The sequence below is a fragment of the Capricornis sumatraensis genome, chromosome 12, assembly GCF_032405125.1.
Source record: "Capricornis sumatraensis isolate serow.1 chromosome 12, serow.2, whole genome shotgun sequence".
Classification (NCBI taxonomy): Eukaryota; Metazoa; Chordata; class Mammalia; order Artiodactyla; family Bovidae; genus Capricornis; species Capricornis sumatraensis.
Window position 1 is genome coordinate 81,916,422 of NC_091080.1, and position 21,799 is coordinate 81,938,220.

A 21,799-nucleotide genomic window follows, 5' to 3' on the forward strand; every position below is an offset into this window, starting at 1 on the left:
GAGTCTGGGGAAGAGATCTGTTCTCTATTAATTACTTATTCTTCATTTCTACTTCTTTGATCTATGGAAAGAACCAACAGGTTAGGCAAAGTATTGTGCGATCAAAGGATTTGAAAGGTGTGCTGGGCTGGAGATGAGGAGGGCATGGGTGGATCGGGGGTTGGTTTAAGGTTACTGACAAGACAAAAGGAGGCCCCTGAGGAGAGCTCTTTCCTGCCAAAAGCTGCTTATACGACAAGTCTCCACTTGTCAGAATATCGTTCTGTTTCTGTGGGATTATGGGCAAGGGTCCGTCTTCATGCTGACATCGGGCACCATATTCTTAGAGAGGACAATAGCAACATGGGTCTGTTGCATTTCTTTGTTGACAGTTGTAGTTGCCTGTTTACATGTATGAGCAGAACAAGCCACGATTATTTTGATGTCCACAATGATATAGATGAATAGTAACCGTGTTGATCCCATTCTCTTAAGGCCAGTTCTTGGAGTTGTGCTAACTATAGCACTGGTCAAGATGGAGCGGCTTATGTCACGGTTGCAGTCTGGTCATCATGCGGTTAGCGTTTTCCCTCTGGTGGCAGTTACAGTGTTTATAAAAACAACTCAGGAATGTGTATCAGACCCTGAGTCTGTGGCATGCCTGCTGCTCCGTCGCTCAGCTGCGTCCGACTCTTTGTGACCCTTTGGGTTATAGCCCACCAGGCTCTTTTGTCTGTGGGATTTTTTAGGCAAGAATAGTGGAGTGGATTGCCGTTTCCTTCTCCAGGGGATCTTCCTGACCCGGGGATTGAACCTGCATCTCCTGTATTGCAGGCGTGTTATTTTCCTGCTGAGCCACTGGGAATCAGGTTGTTGAGTGAGTCTGTGGCTCTATTGATCTAAGCATTAGCTGCTTGAGTTGCTCTTTTGTGACTCAGGGAGGCTTGGGAGACTTCAGCTTTTTTATAAGCAAAAGGCAGGTACGAGGAGGGGACTTCATACTTGGGTGGGGGTGCCTGCAGGGTTCTGCCCAGTTCCAATCCCCTCTTTTCTTTGATGCTTCTAAGGAGACAAAGGATGAGATGTTTGGATGGCATCATTTACCCAATGGATGTGAGTTTGAGCAAGCTCTGGGAGATGGTGAAGGACAGGGAAGCCTGGAGTGCTAGAGCCCATGGGGTTACAAAGGGTAGGACAGCACCAAGTGACTGAACAACAACAAGGGGAGTCTAGCTTAAGAGAAATGCAAAAGAATTGACAGGACTTATCCATTTTATTAATTCACATTTGAAAATAAAAGTCATGCAAGAATCCTATGCCAGAGTTTTAAGTTTGGGGTTCCCAGTTGATGGGGATGGAAGACAGCTTAGGGAACAATGAGAATCAATTTATTACATATGGTTTCACTTTCAGTAAGATACTAGAGGGATAACCTGAAGTTAGTTGGAGATTTTAAACTAATGAATGGGAGATATAAATGTCAAGATTGATTAGGCACTTAATTGATCTCTTGTATAAGCAATATATATTTGAACACATGCCTCTTTCACGTACAGAAATCACCCATGCACAACCTTGTAGTTTTGCATTTGAGAAAAATACCCAGTTGGCTCATTTCCTGAGTATGTATTATTCTATGTTTACCTATGCAGATATTTGTCCTTTCATGCATGCATAGATTTTCCAGATTTTACAAATAAAAGTAAAGGATGCTGAGTTAAATTTGGGTTTCAGATAAACAGTAAATAATTTTTTGATTAACTATGTCCCAAATACTGCATGGTACTTATAAAAAAAAATTGAATCTTTTTTTATTTGAAAGCCAAATTTAGCTTGATTGCCTGTATTTTATTTGACAACTCTCCCCATGTGTACATCCAGGTCATCATCTTATTTCTGTTGGATCAGGGCTATAGTCTTGTTACTAATCCCATTCATCTCACTTTGGCCTTCTATAGTTGATTCTGCACACAGTAAGCAGAACATTTTCTTAAAATCTGATTATGTCAGGGCCTTCTTTTAAATGTTTTAGGAGTTTCCCTTTGTACTTAGAATAAAATTCAAACTCCCTACCATGACTCGTAAGGCCCTAAATGATTTGGCCCTTGCCTCCTGTCCAGGGTTATTTTGAATGTACCATGACCTACCCAAACTCTTCTTGACGGTACTATTCTTCCCCTGGGCTAAGTTGAGACCCTTGGAAAGTGAAAATGAAAGTTGCTCAGTTGTGTCCAACTCTTTGCGACCCTGTGGGCTATACAGCCCATGGAATTCTCTAGGCTAGAATACTGGAGTGGGTACCCTTTCCCTTCTCCAGGGGATCTTCCCAACCCAGGGATAGAACCCAGATCTCTCACATTGCAGGTGGATTCTTTGCCAGTTGAGCCACAAGGGAAGCCCAAGAATATTGGAGTGGGTAGCCTTTTCCCTTCTCCAGGGGATCTTTCCAACCCAGGGATAGAACCCAGGTCTCTCACATTGCAGGTGGATTCTTTGCCAGCTGATTCACCAGGGAAGCCCAAGAATACTGGAGTGGGTAGCCTTTTCCCTTCTCCAGGGGATCTTCCCAACCCAGGGATAGAACCCAGATCTCTCACATTGCAGGTGGATTCTTTGCCAGCTGAGCCACCAGGGAAGCCCAAGAATACTGGAGTGGGTAGCCTTTTCCCTTCTCCAGGGGATCTTCCCAACCCAGGGATAGAACCCAGATCTCTCACATTGCAGGTGGATTCTTTGCCAGTTGAGCCACAAGGGAAGCCCAAGAATACTGGAGTGGGTAGCCTATCCCTTCTCCAGCGGATCTTTCCAACCCAGGAATTGAACCGGGGTCTCCTGCATTGCATGCGGATTCTTTACCAACTGAGCTAGCCCCTTTACTCTTCTTTATTTTCTTCAAGACACCCAAACTGGCTTTTGCACTCACTATTCCCTTGACTTGAAAGCCCTTTCTTTAAAGTTCTGCTTACCTGGATTTCTCTATCATCCAGGTAGTGACTCCAATGGGACCTCCTCAGGGACACCTTCCCTCATCTCTATCTAGCAGAGTTTCTCAATCTTGGCACCAATGACATTTGGGGTTGGATAATTCTTTGTGGAGAGGGGTTGCCCTATGTACTGTAAGATGTTCAGTAGCATCCTTAGCTCTGCCCACTAAAGCTCCTCAGCTGTGACAATTACAAATGTCTTATCCAATGTCCCCAGAGGCAAAACCATCCCTGGTTGAGACCCCCTGAAGTAACCAATCCCCTTTCAATTGATTTCTATCATATTATCTTATTTTTCCTAACTTTGTAGCACTTATAGCTATGCGATTTTTTCTCTTTGTGTTTATTACTTGTTAATCATCTCTTTCTCTCTCACTAGAAGAGAATCAACGCGTGCAAGATTTGGTTTGCTTTATTCATCACTCCATCCCTATTGTTGAGAACCATGCCTCACAGGTGAAGGAGCTCATGAACATTTATAGAATACATACCTAATAACTTCAAATGACCTTTATCGAAAAGGTAACATGCCCAGGCACTGTTAGGTTTTGGTGGAATAGCAATGAATGGGACATTATTCCTGCCTGGTCTCTTGTCTTAGAAGTCCAGTTGTGAACTCCATGCTATAAGAACTATAGAGTCTACAGGCTACGGGCATCTGGGAGTCAGGTCCAAGGAAGCTAACTATGTGAGAGTGCCTGGGTCAATTGGTAAGCCCCACACTGCAAAGAATTGTCCTGCCCCACTGAGAACATTGTACATGAGAGAAACTCTGGCCTGAGCCATCCCTGGCTCACCAGTAGAACTGGGGAGAGTGTCATGGGACACCGGCCACGTGGAGGAGAATTGGGAAAGGATTTTCCCAAATGAAAGGACGCTCCTCAGAAGGAGGAGGGTTCAGCATTTGTGAGAAACGTATCCATCTTCTATAATACAGGAAAGGTGTCAATGTGAAAGTGTGAATATGGAGATTGGAGAATTTTATGAAAATAATGTTTAGATATATTTGTTGTACTCTATCACTTGGGTTAATCTTGCTATTCATTATGGTCTAATTTCTTTACTACCCTTGAAAGTGAAAGTGAAGTCGCTCAGTTGTGTCCGACTGTTTGCGGCCCCATGGGCTGTAGCCTATCAGGCTCCTCTGTCCATGGGATTTTCCAGGCAATAGTCCTGGAGTGGGTTGCCATTTCCTTCTCCAGGGGATCTTCCCAACCCAGGGATCGAACCCGGGTTTCCCGCGTTGTAGACAGACGACTGATAAAAGGGCTTTTTTCTTTCTTCATTGTGTTTGTCTTCTACATTAAACTTTAAAAATGATAATCTATCATCCTTACTAAGAAGTTCACAAATCGTAAGTATGCAGGAAAGAGCACACAAGCAGCACTCAGACTACCCCTGCCTGACTCAGTCAGTGTTCTCCACGTTTCCTCCAGTGCGGCCACTCTGCTGATTTCTGTCATCACACTGACTTTTGTCAACTTTTGACATTCCCGTAAATGGAACTGCACTGTACCTGCTCTTGTGTTTGCCTTCTTTCCCTCAGCTTTATGCTTTTAACATTCACTCCTGTTGTTTTATAGCAGAGGTTTGTTGATTCCCATCGTCTATTATGCCATTGTATAAATATGTCACAATTTGTTTACTGACTTTATCTCAGTTGTTTTCTTGTTACAAATAGTGCATCTGTGATTGTTTATAGCAGTGTCTTTGTGGGTCTATGTATGCGTTTCTGTTGGGTTTATACCTCGGAGTGGAATTGTTGGTCATAGAGTATGTATATGTTCTGCTGTATTAGATGCAGTCAAACAGTTTTCCAAAGTGGTTAATTCCATTTACTTATATGAGAGTCCCATATGCTCTACATGAGGATAAAATTTTTTCAAAGGCAGTAACTTATAGGATTAGGATATAATGAAAAAATAAAGTATCGCCTTAAGAGAAACACTGCCTACTCTGTAATAATTTTATGCATGCTTGGCATACTTCAGCATTTATAAAAATGATGATCACTTTCTTTTGTGAAATTTTACCCATGGGCCTGCTTGAACCTACTTCAAACCAGATAATCATGGCAAGGATCTACTGAGTCCAGGAAATTAAAATTATTCCCAAAATACTGAGGCTATGGGAATAACGTACTTTGCAAGTGTATAGCATTCCTTTAAGTAAATCGTAAAAATCATGGCTGTCTTATATGAAAAGTTTATGAGGTCACATGAATGCTTGCTTACTGTGCATATGGTGAGAGCTGTGCATTTCAAGTTAAATATAGGAGCAGTTCTGGCTGTAAAGAAGTAGTTTAAGAAATCAAGAGAACTATAAATGGCCATCTGCTCTTCTCCATTTTTATTTGCTGAATTAACCCAGTGAAATATTTTAATGAATAATGGGTTGATATTCCATCTGTTCATTAATTTTTTCAAACTATACAATAATCCATCATTTTTACTGAGTGGAAACAATTTGCTGCTTTGTAAAAATATTTTTAAAAATAAAGGCAGTGGGTGTAATCAACTTTCCATTAATTTCCAATGCGTTTTAGAGATGGAGCTACTGAGAGCATCTTTGGAGTCAGTGCTTTGGGATGACAAAGCGTGTTGGGTGACGTATGCCTTTGTTTTATTAGCTATGTGTGCTTGGGCTTATTTGAAAAGAATATGAAGAGAACTTTTCTCTGTATGGGCAAAGGTCACAGAGACATAAATGGCACCAATGATAATATAACACTTTGGCAAAAAGAGTAGAAGGATGAGTTCTTTAAAAATAATGCGAAGCATATGTCACTATCAGAGCAGCTCTTATGGCATTCCAATTCTGTACCCGTGCTATGAATCTAAAGCAAGTGGAACATATGAGTGTGTATATACGTGTGTATGAGCACACACCAATGCACACCTTTAAATTCAAACTTCATTTAAGTATACTTTAAATTCTTTTCTTTCTTTCTTTTTTTTTTTTTTGCTTTTTATTTCTCTTTAGTTGGCATGGCACATTATATGCTTTCAGGCCATTTAAGGTTCACGTGTCCAGGAGCAGATGTCAGCTTAATGGCTTCTTTAATGCCTGCTGTGCCAAGTCCACAAGTATATTCCCTGAAACAGGATTTGGCCAGAGGGTTCAAGCTGACATTTGGAGAACTGATGGATAAGGGGAGAGACGGGAAGAGCAGGGAAGGGGCTTTAAAGTATTCCAGCACTGACGGGTTTTAAGATTTCTACCTCATTTAGTAAATATTTTCTCTTCTGGTGGTTTCCTAGCTCAGTCAGTTTTAAATAATTTATCAACAGATTTTTTTAAAAGCCTCCACTCCAGTTCTTATATGTTTTGGGACCTGAGAGTAATCTTTCCTATCAGTGGAGATATATTATTCCCTTTAAAGATAAGGGATATGTTGTACGGAAGGAATGGAAAATAATTAGTTAACAATGTCCCTGTGGATTATAGGAGCCTCTTCTACATAAATCTTATTTTGAAATAATGACTAAATTCTGAAAAATATAACAATTCACTAATCATCGGGTCTGAAGTAGATGAACCATCTTAGAAGCATACATTTTGATCTCATCATATTTCACTTATAGCTTTTTCCTATTGGACAGAATGAATTAAAGTGATAGCTTTCTAGTTACTCCTTAGGGTTTGTCTAAGAAATATTACCTACTTATATTTTCTTAAGTCTCTTGATCCTCATAAATTGTTCATGTTATCTCCCACAACCAATACTAACCAGAGTATCTAGTAGAATTGAAATGATTCTATCCCAATGCATAAAGTAAATGATATAGTATACATTTTCTTCAAAAGAAGGTTCCATTAAAATTTGAAGACCGGGCAAAAATGAAGCAAAAATAAAATGAGTCAATATTTAAATGGTCCAAAATGAGAAGAAGAGAATTTCTGTTTGGATGACTATGAATATAAAACTGTCTTGACTGCACCAAACTGCAAAGAAAGGATTCTCTGTGGGTTATACCTTGGAGGATTTTTATTTTTTCATTTGCTACATCCTTGTAAAATTTAGGTTCAAAATAGGAATATGGATGTTTTGAGAACCTGTGGTCACAGAGATGACAGCGCAAAGCGTTTCTATGAGCTGCAAAGCATAAATAATAGATGGGTGTTTATTGACAACAATCCATTAGAATACAAATGCATGTGATGTGCATCTGATAGCTAGCTGAGAACTGAGTGCATCGTGGTGATTGCCTGGACCAGTACTCAGCTGACACTGCCTCCCAATATGTGTTCGTAGATTCTTCTGAAGGCCCTGTCAGACACTGTTCTACATTTTCAAGATCATAGGGACATTTTCTTCAATTAACAAAAGTGGGACTAGAACAGGGGAAAAATCATTATATTCTAAGAAAATTTCCCTGTAAATTTGATAGAAACAATTCCATTCAAACATACTTTACTTTGAAATAGACAATAATGTTTCTAATCAAATACACTGATGGAAAATATTCTAGCACAGACAATAGGGCCTTCTCCTTACATCTTCAGGAAAGCATAGAAGCCGTTTTCCTTTCTCTGTTACACAGCTGTAAGGTAAGCTGCATGACAGCAGATTTTATGCTCGCCTTCACCAACACGTCTGTAGTGACAACACAGTGCAGGGCACACAGGCACACAGGTGGGTCTCAGGACACAGACAGTAACATAAAGAAGTAACTCTGGGCATGGATGCTAGCATCTGATACCCTGGGTTCAAACCCCAGCTCCTACAATTAATGGCTTCTGCATCCTTGGGGAAGTGACTTAATCTCTCCAAACTTCAGTCTGTGCCTTTGGGGATAAAATGAACAACCTCCCAGGTTATTATGAGAATTAAGATTTTTGTGTATAAAATGTTTGGTTCCACGTGTGGCAGAGTTTGTGGTTAAAAAAATAAAAGATAATTGTCTGCTCTTCCTGCCACAGCTAGAATTATTTATTTTTAAGCACAAATTTGGGATGGATAATGATGCGTATGCATGAATATAAAAATGCTAGAGAATCTCTCAGGCCATTAGTGGTTTCCAGTGCCCTCAATACGATTTAGTGTATTCAGTTCTCAGAACTATCAGGGACTGACATTATTCCCTTATGAAGTCAATCACTAATAGCTGCTTTATAAGTTAATGTTGGGTTCTTCCTTTGACTTAATTGTGTAGAAAGGAAAATCACACCAGAAACTTGAAATCCCCCTGAGAGTAAAGTATGTTTATCAAAATCCATAAAAATGTTCGATTATGCAATCTGTTCCAATGAAAAAGCCTGTGTTGATTATCATGTTAATTAGAATATCTTCTACTCTACTGAAATGTCCTATACAATCAATGTTTTCCTTCCTCATGTCTCAAAGCGCGTAATTTGTAGTTTTTTGAAATGGAAGAGACAGACAGTACCAAATCTTTGTGTTATAGCTGGTTCCCCAGAGAAGCTTGTAGCTGTGCTAAAAAAGAGAGAGAGAGAGAGAGAGAGAGAGAGAGAGAGAAATCTTAAGGCATATTGACTGAACTATATACTTAGATATCATAGAGACATTTTTAACCTTATCATGTAAAACTCAAGGGTATTACACTCATAATCAGCCAAAGAAATGTGTCAGCTTTAAAAACAAAGCAAAAAACCTGAGACACATCAATTCTCCCTTTCTTTTTAAAAATTAGTTTATTTATTTTAATTGGAGGCTAATATTGTGCTGGTTTTTGCCATACATCAACATGAATCAGCCAGGGATGTACATGTGTCCCCTCATCCTGAACCCCCGCCCACCTCCCTCCCCATCCCATCCCATCCCATCCCATCCCATCCCATCCCATCCCATCCTATCCCATCCCTCTGGATTGTTCCAGAGAACCAATTTTGCGTGCCCTGCGTCATGTATCGAACTTGCACTGGACATCTGTTTTACATATGGTAACATGCATGTTTCAATGCTGTTCTCTCATATCTTCCCATCCCTGCTTTCTCCCACATAGTCCAAAAGTCTGTTCTTTATATCTGTCTCTTTTGCTATCTTACACATAGGGATTCTCCCTTTCATTATAACTTTCTTTTCTGTTTCAATTTCTCTGTCAACATTTTATAAATGAAGAAAAATTTTAAATAAATCTTTATTTGAAGGAATGAAAAATAACAAAATTACAAAAATAACATGTTTTAAAGAGAACACTTGGTTGTTTTATATCAAAGGTATTTGAAGAGATATATGTTAGTTTTATTTTGGTATAAATGTGTTTGTTTAATACAAGGAGTATGTTAAGAACTATAGACCTACTGACATAAATAAGATATGATCTCTACCTGCAAAGAGCTTTCAGTCTGTTTGATGAGACAACTATGTAAAATAATTTAAGGTAAAATGGAGTATGTGTGACAAAAGTACAAAGCCTAAAGTCTCCTGCCAAGAAGTATCAGAGAGGCTGCATCAGAGAACTGGAAATCCAAGTTAATCACTTGGATGTAGTGATCTTTTCCTAAGCACACAAGAGGAAGAAATGCATCCAGGGAAAAGAACATCATGAAAAAGTCATCTAGTCATGAAGGCTTGGGGACCAGCAAAAGGGTCAAGCTTGGCTGGAGCAGAAACAGCATGGACCAACTGGGTATAGTGTCAACAGAACCTCGAATGGAAGATCCGGGAGCTGAATTTACTTTGCAAAGTAAGCAGGGCTCACTGAGGATTTCTGGAAAGGAAGATGACCTGATAATATGATGAATAAAACTTTCTCTTGGTTTGCACATCTCAACTGATGGCAGCTTTATCACTGCAGAACCTTGGACCCAAAGCTCGGGAATCATCCTGGATTCCTCTCGCTCACCTTCCATCCCTTGGTCAGGAAACTGAGAACTAACCTAGGCCACATCTCATGTTCCCCTCCGTCTTCAACAAAGATACACCATCTCTCATCTAGACTGTTGTTTCTTCACTGATCTTTCTATTCTCTCTCTTGGCTCACACCTTAGAGTCTTCTCCACACAAGCGGCCATGGTGATTCTTTTATCACAAAAATCCAGTAGCATGACCCTTCTGCTCTAAATCCTCCTGTGGTTTCTCATTAAAATGCACAGTCCTTCCTGTGAGCTGCAAGGCCCTGCGGGGTCCCTCTCTCCGTTCCTGCTCTGACCTGGCCCCTGGCCATTCTCCTCCTCCTTGGCTTTGCTTCAGCACCTCGCCTTAATCTCCCTGTGGTTCTGTCAATGCACCAAGCTGTCTCCCTCCTCAGAGCCTGTTCACCTGGTTCCTCTGCCTGTGACAGTCTCCCAAGATTTCCAGAGTTCCTTCCTCACTTATTAATGTTTCTGCTCAGAAGTCACATTATCAGAGAGGCATTCTGGGGGAGACCACCTTGTGTGAAAGAAAGACCACCCCCAGCCTCTCTTCCCTCGCCGTTCTTAGTATCTTCATGGCAGTCATCACCACACGACCGATTACCAACGGATGTGTTTTGTGTCTGTCTCTTTTTGGTAGAATTAAGCACCTTGAAATGTCATCAAGCGTTTATTTATATCATACATTCCAGGTGTTCTTTAAAGAACTTTGCAAGTATTAACTCAGTGAATACTCACAACAACCCATGACATAGGTAATATTATTCCCATTTTATAGACTAGGAAATCGCAACCCAGAGAGATTAAGTAATTTACAAAAGATGTCACAGCTTGTATGTGGTAGAGTGTGAGCCTAAACCCAGGTTGTCTTCCTCACCACTACTAAGTCGTGCCGTCTTTTGAAAGCAGGGGACTTGTGTTCATTGTCGTGTTGCTTCCCCAGCACTAGGATGTGACCTGGTTCACTGTTTAGTGAAGAAATAAACTTTGACCATGTTACTTTGAAAGTTTGTTTTTATTCAGTCATCATGTACTGTTTCTTTTGAGAATATCACTTAGCTTCCTTCTTTGTGCTTTCTGCATTTTTTTGTCTGCCTGCATGATGCCATTTTCTATTAAAACACTGTTATTGTAAACTCAGCAGTAAATACTAAATATTAAATACTTGACTGATTTTTTTATGGTCATGTGCTGAGTTGAGCAAATTAATCAAAAGAGTGCTTGTCTCGAAAACTTCCTCTTTTTAATTGCGCTGCGGGAAGTAACTGATAAAAAGATATTTGATGAGACAGGTTAGCTTTATCAAACTGAGTGAGCTTATTTGATCATCAGAAGTGCCATGCACTGCGCTGTACTGCAAGTACACAGGCCTGTAAGGGACCCCTACGTCTGGAGTTCAGAGTCTAGGAGACGAAGATAGACTAGGAAGTACAAAGATTATTACTAGGGGGCAGCAGGAACATAGAGCTATGTGTTTGGAGAACTGGGTAAAGCCAGAGAGACGCCAGGAAAGGCTTGATAGAGGAGAGGCAGTTAGTTGTCTTAAGAGGTTAGTGAGTATTTGCAAAGCTGACTTGGGCCTGGGAGTCAAGCTGAAAGGGGCTTTTGGCAATGGTGGTGGGTTACAGGCTTTCTTCAGTGCAGTTCAGTTGCTCAGTCGTGTCTGACTCTTTGCGACCCCATGGACTGCAGCACGCCAGGCCTCCCTGTCCATCACCAACTCCCAGAGTTTCTGCAGTAACTGCAGAAAAAAGCAGTAAAAAAGCAGCATGAAGAGTAGAAGCTTTCTATGTTATGAATCTTTGTTCAAGTTGGTCTTTCACGGGGGAAAAAGTCTCTTAATTTGTGAGAATCCAATTTCTTATGAGCTCTATAAATAGTTTTAAGACTACTGCAGGCTCAGAACTGCCTTATGTATGAAAGTTGCTGACAGGAAATAATGTTATCATTTTATAGGCCGTTGAAAATGTATTTCCTTTTAATTATGAAAATCTGGAATTAATGGTTTTATTTTAACTTCTTCCCCTTAGAATTGACAGTTTGTTACAGTTTTACAAAGCAATCAAATTTTACAAATACTGGTTAAATTTTTGCTGAGTTACAGGTTTGTTTCCATCTCAGATACATTTTGTAATAAGATTATTCTTAACATTTGTTTATAATATATCTTTAAAATGCATCCAATCATTTTATTTGGGGGGACAATTTGACACAGATATGTTGTGGTACCCCATACATCTTTGGCTAGACATCTAGGTTTTCCTGTACAAAACTTTCTCAGAACAATATCTTAGGTTTTATGATCTTGAAAATTCTTTATCGTATTTGTATCATGCTTTATGGTAGACAAAGCCTGTTACTTGATCACTTTACTTCTGTCATATTAGTTGATCCTAGTTCTGTTCTGTGCATTAGATAAAGCGTAGCTGGTTCAGAATTCTGTATGCAGATTCCTGCTTCTCTTTTTACTGGCTCTTCAAAATGCAGTGCACTCAAATCGCTGTTGAGAGCATGTAATTCCAAAGAAGGTACCAGGGCTCCGTGAGGGTCATTGATCAAGTGCCACAGAGAGAACCACGTCAATGACCAGTGAGTCATGTGATGAGGGTTTCAATCATGCTGGGCTCTTTCATCACCCGCATGTAGACACTGGACGCAGCAGTAGACTCTCCTGGGTCTCCGTTAATCACACCTGAAGATGTTTCGAAAGCGGAGAGACTAAATCATGTCCGAGGTCTTCTCCTAGTTTAGAGTTCGGAGACTTGCTGTAAACTTGAAAGTAAAAGAAGCAGAATAAACACAACCATTAGAGGAATCGGTTACAAGATTTTGGTGAAGCATGGTCTTAAGACCTTGTGAAACCTGTGAAGTGCATTTGGACATGTTGTCTTAGGCATCCTGCAAATGGGCAGCACCTCTTCAGACAGAATGTACTGGAAACTGGTTTCCTATTGGCCTTGGCACCTTTTTATATATGTGCCCTGAAGTTTACTTGGTAAGGCAGTCACATTGTTCAAGTGATCTGCTTCTAATAGGAATTTTTATTTCCCTAATTTTACTGTAGAGCTTTTCTGCTAACAGTGTTAGGAGAGGGTTATTTTCAGATATTGTAGATTAATGGAAACACAGTTGATACTGGTGAAGAAAAAGTGACTTTTTTGTTCTGAGGTTGTTTTTTTTAATTATTATTTTGCTAAAGTGTATTTTTTAAACCATCTGCCTATGAAAGGTAGAGTGAAAAATAAATTTATAGAAGTCATTTCTGGAAAAGAAGAGTGGTATTAAATGTTGATATTATAGAACATATATTTATTTTCTTAGGAAATCACTTGTATGTGAAGGTATCTGTATCCCATAATAATTGTTGGGAATTCATTGTTTTCTTGTACACTGATCTATAAACTAGATAATTGACAGGAGGTCAGAACTAAGATTTATTGCCAGTGGTGGTACATTTTCTAAAACAAGGCAGAACTTTCTTTTTTAAATTTTATTACCAGTTCCCCAGAAAATCATTGGTTCTTTTCCTGAAAATCTGTGATCCTATTTGGAAAAACTAAATTTCCTCTCATTCTAAGCCTTGTCACTAATTCCTACGTTTTAAACAATTCCTATGTGAACACCAGTGCACACAAACCCTGCTCAAGAACCTTGCTTCCAGAAGCAAAAAATATTATAATGAGGGACCCATATTCACATTCTTTCTTAGAAATTAGTCTTTTTTCTTTTTCCAACATAAAGATCACTATGTGGGAAAACTATGGATCTCTGACCATGTATTCCTTTAGGTTGCACACCTATCAGAGGAAAAATTCTATTAACCCAAAGTTCAGATTATGTTTCTTTCTCTGAGATGACTTACTGGATAGTTATATTAATTCTATTTCCTTTCTTCAGATACAATAGAATGATGATAATGTCATTGGCTAATTCTTTGAATCGCTGTCTTACTAATTTGTGTAACCTTGGCACTTAATATGTTGCTGAAAAAACAAAGAGTTGCATAGGCTTCCAACCAAAGAGCAAAAACCCACTATGTTTACTACAGAATAATCCATGAGATACTTACTAATGGCAAAAGTACTACCTCTTCTCTCCATAAACATATTCAAGAGTTATTAAGAGTTCAGAGTAGACTAAAGTCTTTTGAACCTTAATATACTTAGTGCTGGCATCTTAAACTAATTTATGGATGTGACTTTTGTAGTATGTCATAGAGATAATTTGTCTACAATCATTTCATAAGCATCTCTGAATAGCTTTCATGTAATAAAAGTTCATCATTATTATATTGAGTCTCACTTAAATACAGAACGAAGTTGTACTGTATAGTAGAATGCATTTAAATACCTTGATTAAACCCTACTAACTCAATTTCAAATGACATTTCATGCCCTAGGTCTCTTAGTTACTTTTCCCCCTACCTGGTGATTCTCTTTCCTTGGTTTCTCACCATATTCATTGATTCTATTTTTTTATTAATTTACAGAAAAATTAGGGTACTTATGTGGGTTTACATTAACTACAGTTACTTAGCAATTTTAAATTGGGCTAAAGTGACAGTGAAAGTGAAGTTGCTCAGTCATGCCAGACTCTTAGCGACCCCATTGCCTGCAGCCTACCAGGCTCCTTCGTCCATGGGATTTTCCAGGCAACAGTACTGGAGTGTGTTGCCATTGCCTTCTCCAAAATTAGGCTATCAGTTCAGTTTAGTTCAGTCACTCAGTCATGTCTGACTCTTTGCAACCCCATGAACCACAGCATGCCAAGCCTCCCTGTTCATCACCAACTCCAGGAGTTCATCCAAACCCACGTCCATCGAGTCGGTGATGCCATCCAGCCATCTCATCCTCTGTCGTCCCCTTCTCCTGCCCCCAGTCCCTCCCAGCATCAGAGTCTTTTCCAACGAGTCAACTCTTCGCATGAGGTAGCCAAAGTATTGGAGTTTCAGCTTCAGCATCAGTCCTTCCAAAGAACACCCAGGACTGATCTCCTTTAGAATGGACTGGTTGGAGCTCCTTGCAGTCCAAGGGACTCTCAAGAGTCTTCTCCAACACCACAGTTCAAACGCATCAATTAGGCTAATTTAAATATATTGAGTTTACCATTGTTGAATTGCATTTTAATAATGCCTGTTCTTCCAACCTAATTCTTCAGTAATGTTTTTTCTCACATTCTTTGGATTCTAACTATTGTCAATCCAGCCCAACTCTTACACAAAGGGATGGGTTTAGCTTCATTTTAGCTGAGCTGGTTAAAGTACCCTTGAGCCATAGTAATTGTGGTTTCACTGGGGAAAGGCAACAGATGGACAGAGTGTTGGGATTGACTTAGTTTCTCTAGGTCAGTGGCTAAATGTGTGGTGCTGGAGTAGTAGTCTCAGTGTCACCTGGGAAATTCGCAGACCCCATCCAGAACTATGGAATGAGAAACCCTGGAGGCGAGGTCCACAGTCTGTGGCTTCACAAGCCCTCTAGGTATCTCTGATTCATACTCAAGCCTTAAACCCCATCTCAGGGAACTCCAGATCACACACCCCAAACCTCAATCAACTTAAAACTGAAATGCAACAGTATGCATGGGTTTCAAGGTAGACAAACTTGAGCTTGCATCTCAACGAAAAGATTTCTAACTAACTCAGTTCTCTGGGGCAACCCATCTGAACCTCAGCTTCCTAGTCTGAAGAGTAATGCCGACCTTTCTGGACTTGTGTGAGGATCAGAAATGATATGGAAAAAGTACGATCCAGGAATGCTTTGACCTTGTCGCTAATGAGGCTGAAGTGTCTGGCCTTCACTTGTACAGTTCAGTTCAGTTCAGTCACTCAGTCGTGTCCGACTCTTTGCGACCCCATGAATCGCAGCACGCCAGGCTTCCCTGTCCATCACCAACTCCCGGAGTTCACTCACACTTACGTCCATCGAGTCAGTGATGCCATCCACCCATCTCATCCTCAGTCGTCCCCTTCTCCTCCTGCCCCCAATCCCTCCCAGCATCAGAGTCTTTTCCAGTGAGTCAACTCTTCGCATGAGGTGGCCAAAGTACTGGAGCTTCAGCTTCAGCATCATTCCTTCCAAAGAAATCTCAGGGCTGATCTCCTTCAGAATGGACTGGTTGGATCTCCTTGCAGTCCAAGGGACTCTTAAGTGTCTTTTCCAACACCACAGTTCAAAAGCATCAATTCTTTGGCGCTCAGCCTTCTTCACCGTCCAACTCTCACATCCATACATGACCACAGGAAAAACCATAGCTTTGACTAGACGGACCTTAGTCGGCAAAGTAATGTCTCTGCTTTTGAATATACTATCTAGGTTGGTCATAACTTTTCTTCCAAGGAGTAAGCGTCTTTTAATTTCATGGCTGCAGTCACCATCTGCAGTGATTTTGGAGCCCGAAAAGGACCTACTAAATAATATTAAGTTTTTAAATTTGTATTTTTTTTTAAAGGAGAACTTCTAAGTGAATCAGCTTCAAGCCGCAAACCCTCCTGGCAAAGGGCAATGCTTGGAATGTGCCAGGGGCATAATGGATGTCGGTTATTTGGGGATTGAGTCTAGTCACTATTTCTGCCACTTTCTGTCATTTGCATTTGAGTTCTGAATTGTATTCTAGATTGACTTGTCAGCCTAGCACCTAAGCCAGGTTATGGTGCCTGGTGCACCTTTCTGGATGACGATGAGGCTGAAATGTATTTAGGAAACTTCAGTGCCAAGGAGTATGATCTCTCCCAGAGCAAGAGTCTGCTTGCTTGTCAGACCCAGTAAAGATCCCAGCCTCTCTGCTTACATTTATCTAATGCATCACAAACCAAGTGTATGGAGAGTTGAATTTAAGATAAAACTCTTTTTAAACCAATGGAAAGTTGCTTAAGATTCAAATGACAGTTCTCTGAAAGTCAGCTTGTATTCTTTGCCCTCTCTTTGATGATGATTATAGTAATTGAACAGAATATAGTCTTCTCCATTGAAGTGTACGAATGTAGACACTTAAGGTTATATTTCCAAAGTAGCCTGTATAGACTTAGCCATGTGTCTCTTCTTAATACCAATGATGTCTTTCAAGGAGGTACTTTTGCTCACTGGCTAGAAAATGTACCCCATGACGTTGAAGCAAGTATCCTTCAGCATCACCAGTTATCGCATTTCTATATGACTTCTTCTCAATTAATTTCATTCCAGAATGCAGAGTTTTCTGAGCAGTGATTTTTTTGTTTTGGTTTAATGATAGGAGTACTAGCAGTTTCAGTATTTATCAAGTGCTGACTGGATCTTTTTGGTTGAAGAGTTGGTTAGGAAAATGACTGTCAAGCTCACTCTCCACCATAGTAACCGAATTTTAATACCTTCTGGGGATACAGACATTTATATAATCTAACTCTATGGCACTGAGGTACAGTGTATGTAGTGTATTTATGATTGAACAGAAAGTTTCAAACAGCAGCCTGTGAAATTGGATTTTAGATGTAATGTACCATAAATAAGTGCTATAAAGATTGCCTTTAATGCTATAAATCAGATTTTATTGGTTTCAGCTATCTCATTCTGGTTATTGTATTACCCACAAAATCAGAGGAAATCAAAGAGCTGGAATATTTTTTATTTTAATATCCCATATTCTACAGTAATGGCACATGCACCCTTACAGCTTCCTTTTGGGGGAGGTTGGACAAAGTTGACAGGTGGCAGGCCCCGGCAACTTATCAGTGGCAGGATCAGTATAAACAACCAAACTTCGGGACTTGAAACCTTTTCAAATTTCCTGTCTGTGAAATATACAAGGTAGGTGAATTGGCAGATCTCTTTCCTTTCTGAGATGCTGGTTGTCATGTTTTTGTGCAAGGCTGACACCTGTAGAGATTGGCAGGTGAGGTGCGCCTTGCACCTTCTGCAAAGTTGATGGAGTTTGGTGATGACGGTTTTCCATTGGGGAGAGAGGGTATCCATGCATGACCTATCTGAGTTATTTAAAATGTATGGCAAAACCAATACAGTATTGTAAAGTAAAATAAAGTAAAAAAAAAAAATACATGTATCAAGAAAAATAAACAAATTTAAAAAAATGCCCCAAACTGTTGCTATAAAACAAAGTTGTGTCCTCATTTAATCTTTCAGTGTTCAATTTAGAATCAACACTCTCTTCTCACACACACACACACACACACACACACACACGCATACACACACTTTATGATGCTTTTTATTCAGTATGCTTTTAGCCAAGAAAATCAACATATTTGGCATTAAAAATTGCTTAGAAAAGCATACACATGGACTGGGAGAGCCCAGGAGGCTGCAGTAATCTAAAGCTGAACTAGTTAGGGGTAGAGCAGTTTTCAAGCTATTAAAACTGCAGTTGTGCTTGGTTTTTGTACAGTTTTCCTCCCTGTTTACTCACATAAATGCTCTGAGTTTGAGACACTCATAACAGCCTTCCAAGGCTTTGTGGGGATGACCTTCATTGTTCAAGGTTGAAGCCATAGGACCTAAAGAAGGCAAGAGAGATAGCAGAGGTTTCTTGAAACACAGGCTGCCAGGGAGCTACATCAATGTGATGCTTCACTTTTTAAATTTATTTTTACTGAGGTATTATACCAGATGTGTTCTCCTTAGTTCCCTCACCTGAAAAATAACCATCTTTAGCAATCAGAGAAAATATACCAAAACGTTGTTTTTTGCCTTGATTACCAAGAAATCTTATTCCCACAAATGCTGGAGTTATCTCGAACCTACTGGAGATAAAAGCCATTTAGAACATAAACACTGTTAATCTTATGTCGATCCAAGTTCAGCAAATTTTTTTTCTCCCCCAAATAGGAAATCTTGTTGATACCACCTTTCCTCCTTTCCTCGCTGTGAACTAAGCTGGAAGAGCTAAGGGGATTATGCTGATCAGGGCTTGACATTTATGAATGCCAGTCCACTGCTGCAAATACAGCCCAGAAGCTCAGCCTGAGACCTGGGAGACAGTTGGATCCCAGAGTGTGTTTTGGCACTTGTTTTAGGCAAAACCCAGTTTTCTGGGAACCCCGTGGGCTGCCAGCATGGAACAAGGAACTGTCCCTGTCTGGAAGGGTATGTGCAGCGGCAACCAGAAGAAAGGCGGCTTTTTTCCCCCCCTTTTAGCATTTCTGCCATTCATTCCATGTTCTTAATGGAACACAAAGGAAGTTCTTTCTCTCTCTTCTAGGCTACCCTTCTCCAGGAATCTATCATCAATGCAATCTCTCTCTAGTTTCAGTCCAACCAAATGATTCTAACTAGCGTTTACCTCTTTTCTGTTCCTCTCTCCATGCCTCTCTTTTGCCAAATGCTAAAAATATAATTTAATATTTTGGTTTCTTTGGTTTGTTTACTCTGCCTCCTGTCTCGCTTAATCAGCCTAAGATCACCAGAAATGGCCTTTTATTCAGCAGAGTCAGGTATATTGCACCATTCCAATGAGGGAGACTGCATTCCAGGGAAACTGTGGGATATCACACCTAACAAAGGAAAAGATAGAGGTTATTATGGGATTTTGAGGGATAATGGAGTTTAGGCTAAACTTAAATAAAGAAGTATTTGGATAGGCTCAGAGGAAAGCAGGGTTGTGTGCAAAGGCTTTCATATCAAGTCTGGACTGTGAAGTGGATCTAAGGTCCTGTTTCCTTGGAAATGACAAAGTTAAGATAGATGTGAGATGTTGTGTCCAGAAACCCCTTATTTGAAGGTCTGCACTTGGTTGGAAATTGAGGCTGCCTCTCTGTCAGAGGGGCTTAGATCCTCTAGGCAAGAGTGGGGTGTTTTGTTTTTACTGATATAATTTTCAACAAAGTTTTTGAGAGTTAGTGATTTTAGAAACCAAAGCATCTTAATGAGTTAAAATAGCAGTAGTCACTCAAAGAAAAGGACTTTTATGATACTTAACAGCTGCATTATGGCCAGGGGGAGAAGTATTGTTTTGTGTTAACTATTATTCTGGATGTTTAATGGCCAGTTACTTTTTTTTAAACTTTCTTAATCTAATTTTAATTTTCTTATTTCTAATATCAGGAAACCTTAACTTGCAAAGGACAAAATACTTGACATAAATGAGGTTAAATAATTAAGAGATGTGTAGGTTAACAACATAAAAGCTGAGATATGGAAAGGGTTTCAGGCAAGGTTTGATCAAGTGTCTTTCAAAAATCACAAAATATCTCATTTCTCTCTCTTGTCTTCCCAGGAGTCTCTATATTGTCTGCTTTGCCCACATCTTAAATATATAGCTCTTTTGGAACTCATAATGAATACATGTTGGCCATCATAGTATGTCTTTCATGACTCTTTCATATTTTATACTTTTTTTCAGTCCTGCTTTCTTAACAATTTTATTACCTCTATATTTTAGTTCACTGATTCTGTCTTCATCTGGGTCTTATTTAGCTGTTAATCTGTCTTTGGGGTTTTATATTTCAATTATTTTATTCCTGGAAATTCCAGGTAGTAATTTTTCAAGTCTCTCTGGCTTGGTGACAGGGCTCATAATTTTAAGATATTTTTAATTTCTTTTTATGTCCTCAATAATTTAAACTATACTTAATTTTTATTTTATATCTCATAGTTCTATTATCTGAAATCTGTTTTTAGGCATCTGTTTCTACTTGTCTATTGGCTTTCACATGATGAATTTTAGGGGGATTATTTGACCATTTTGGGTGGTGAACTTATTTTTCTTAGGGCTTTATTCATTAGAGTCTCATGCAGTCTGGGTGGGGCATTACGGTGAAGAGAGGAAGCAGGAATCTCAGGAATATTACTGGCAAGAATATTTTATGTTAAATTTTCAGATTGTAGGTTCTTGTATTAGGCTGTAATAAAGATTGCTACTCCAAATCTATGTGAGAACATATTTGTGAGTATATGTTCTTGGGGGAAACTTTTATAAACTCTGTATAAACTTTTATTCACCAGTATATCACCCTGTGCTACTGAGATGTTTTATATGTCTAAAATTGTTATGCCTAACTGATAAGTTAAACTTTTTATCATTAGGATAAAAAGGATCATTTATCCCTGCACATACTTTTTTCACCTTAACTTCTACCCACTTTGTGATATTTTCGGTTAGTATTGGACATAAATGATCCTTTTCCAACTTTTAAAAATGTCTAGATGTGGATATATTTTTATTTAATTTGCTCAGAAATTTTTGAGTTTTTTTGGCATGAATTTAGTGTCTTTCATAATTGTTGAGAATATTAGTTATTATATTTCTCAATAGTTCCTTCTCCCAATTTTATTCAATAGTTCCTATGAAACTCCATTTAGATGCAGCTGTGATCGTTTCAATATTTTTTACCCAAAATATTTTTTTCTCTTGATTGATTACTTCAGATTTATCTTTAAGTTTATTATTTCTCTCTTCAATGCTAATTTATCTTACTGAGTTTTAGATTTCATTAAAAATATTGATATATCCAATGTATTCTTTTAAACAGTCGTTTTTAAAAATGTCTTATTTTTCATGTTTTTGAGTCTTTCATTTCTTAGATGATACTGAACATAATTCTTTTATATTGATAATATTAAGTGTCCAATGTCTGAAATCTTTGTATTGACAGATGATCCTGCCATCTCACATTCTTGGTGTGCTTCTTGTGTGTGGTGATCTCTTTTATTGTGATTGCCTTGTTTTTCTTAGAATTATCAGTGAAGACTATTAGAGCTCCAACTTGATGTTGAGTTCCTCTAGAGAAGATGTCCAAGCTTACTATCAATGGTTTATCAATACATACAGAAAGTATGAGCATGGGTCACAAATTCCACAGTGTCTATAAGGACTGCCTTTTGATTACTAATTCTCAGGGGGATTTTTTCTTCATACCTAGTGTCCAGTTATGACAGGTACCGTCATGTAAGTTCCCTTCCTCCCCTTTCTTGGGCTGAGGATTGTTTTATTATTTACTCAGTCACTCTGGAATCTCAGCTTTATTTAGAACTCTATTAAGTTTCTGACTCTGAGAAGACTCCTACTCTTATCTCTTACCTGCTATGCCCTGA

General features: G+C 39.2%; 1 protein-coding gene across 1 annotated transcript in view; it reads left to right on the plus strand.

Annotated features, from left to right (window-relative positions):
• The window catches only part of HS6ST3 (heparan sulfate 6-O-sulfotransferase 3), a 710,365-nt gene that overhangs the window by 483,292 nt on the left and 205,274 nt on the right, over window positions 1-21,799 (plus strand). The gene's annotated exons all lie outside the window — the stretch shown is intronic.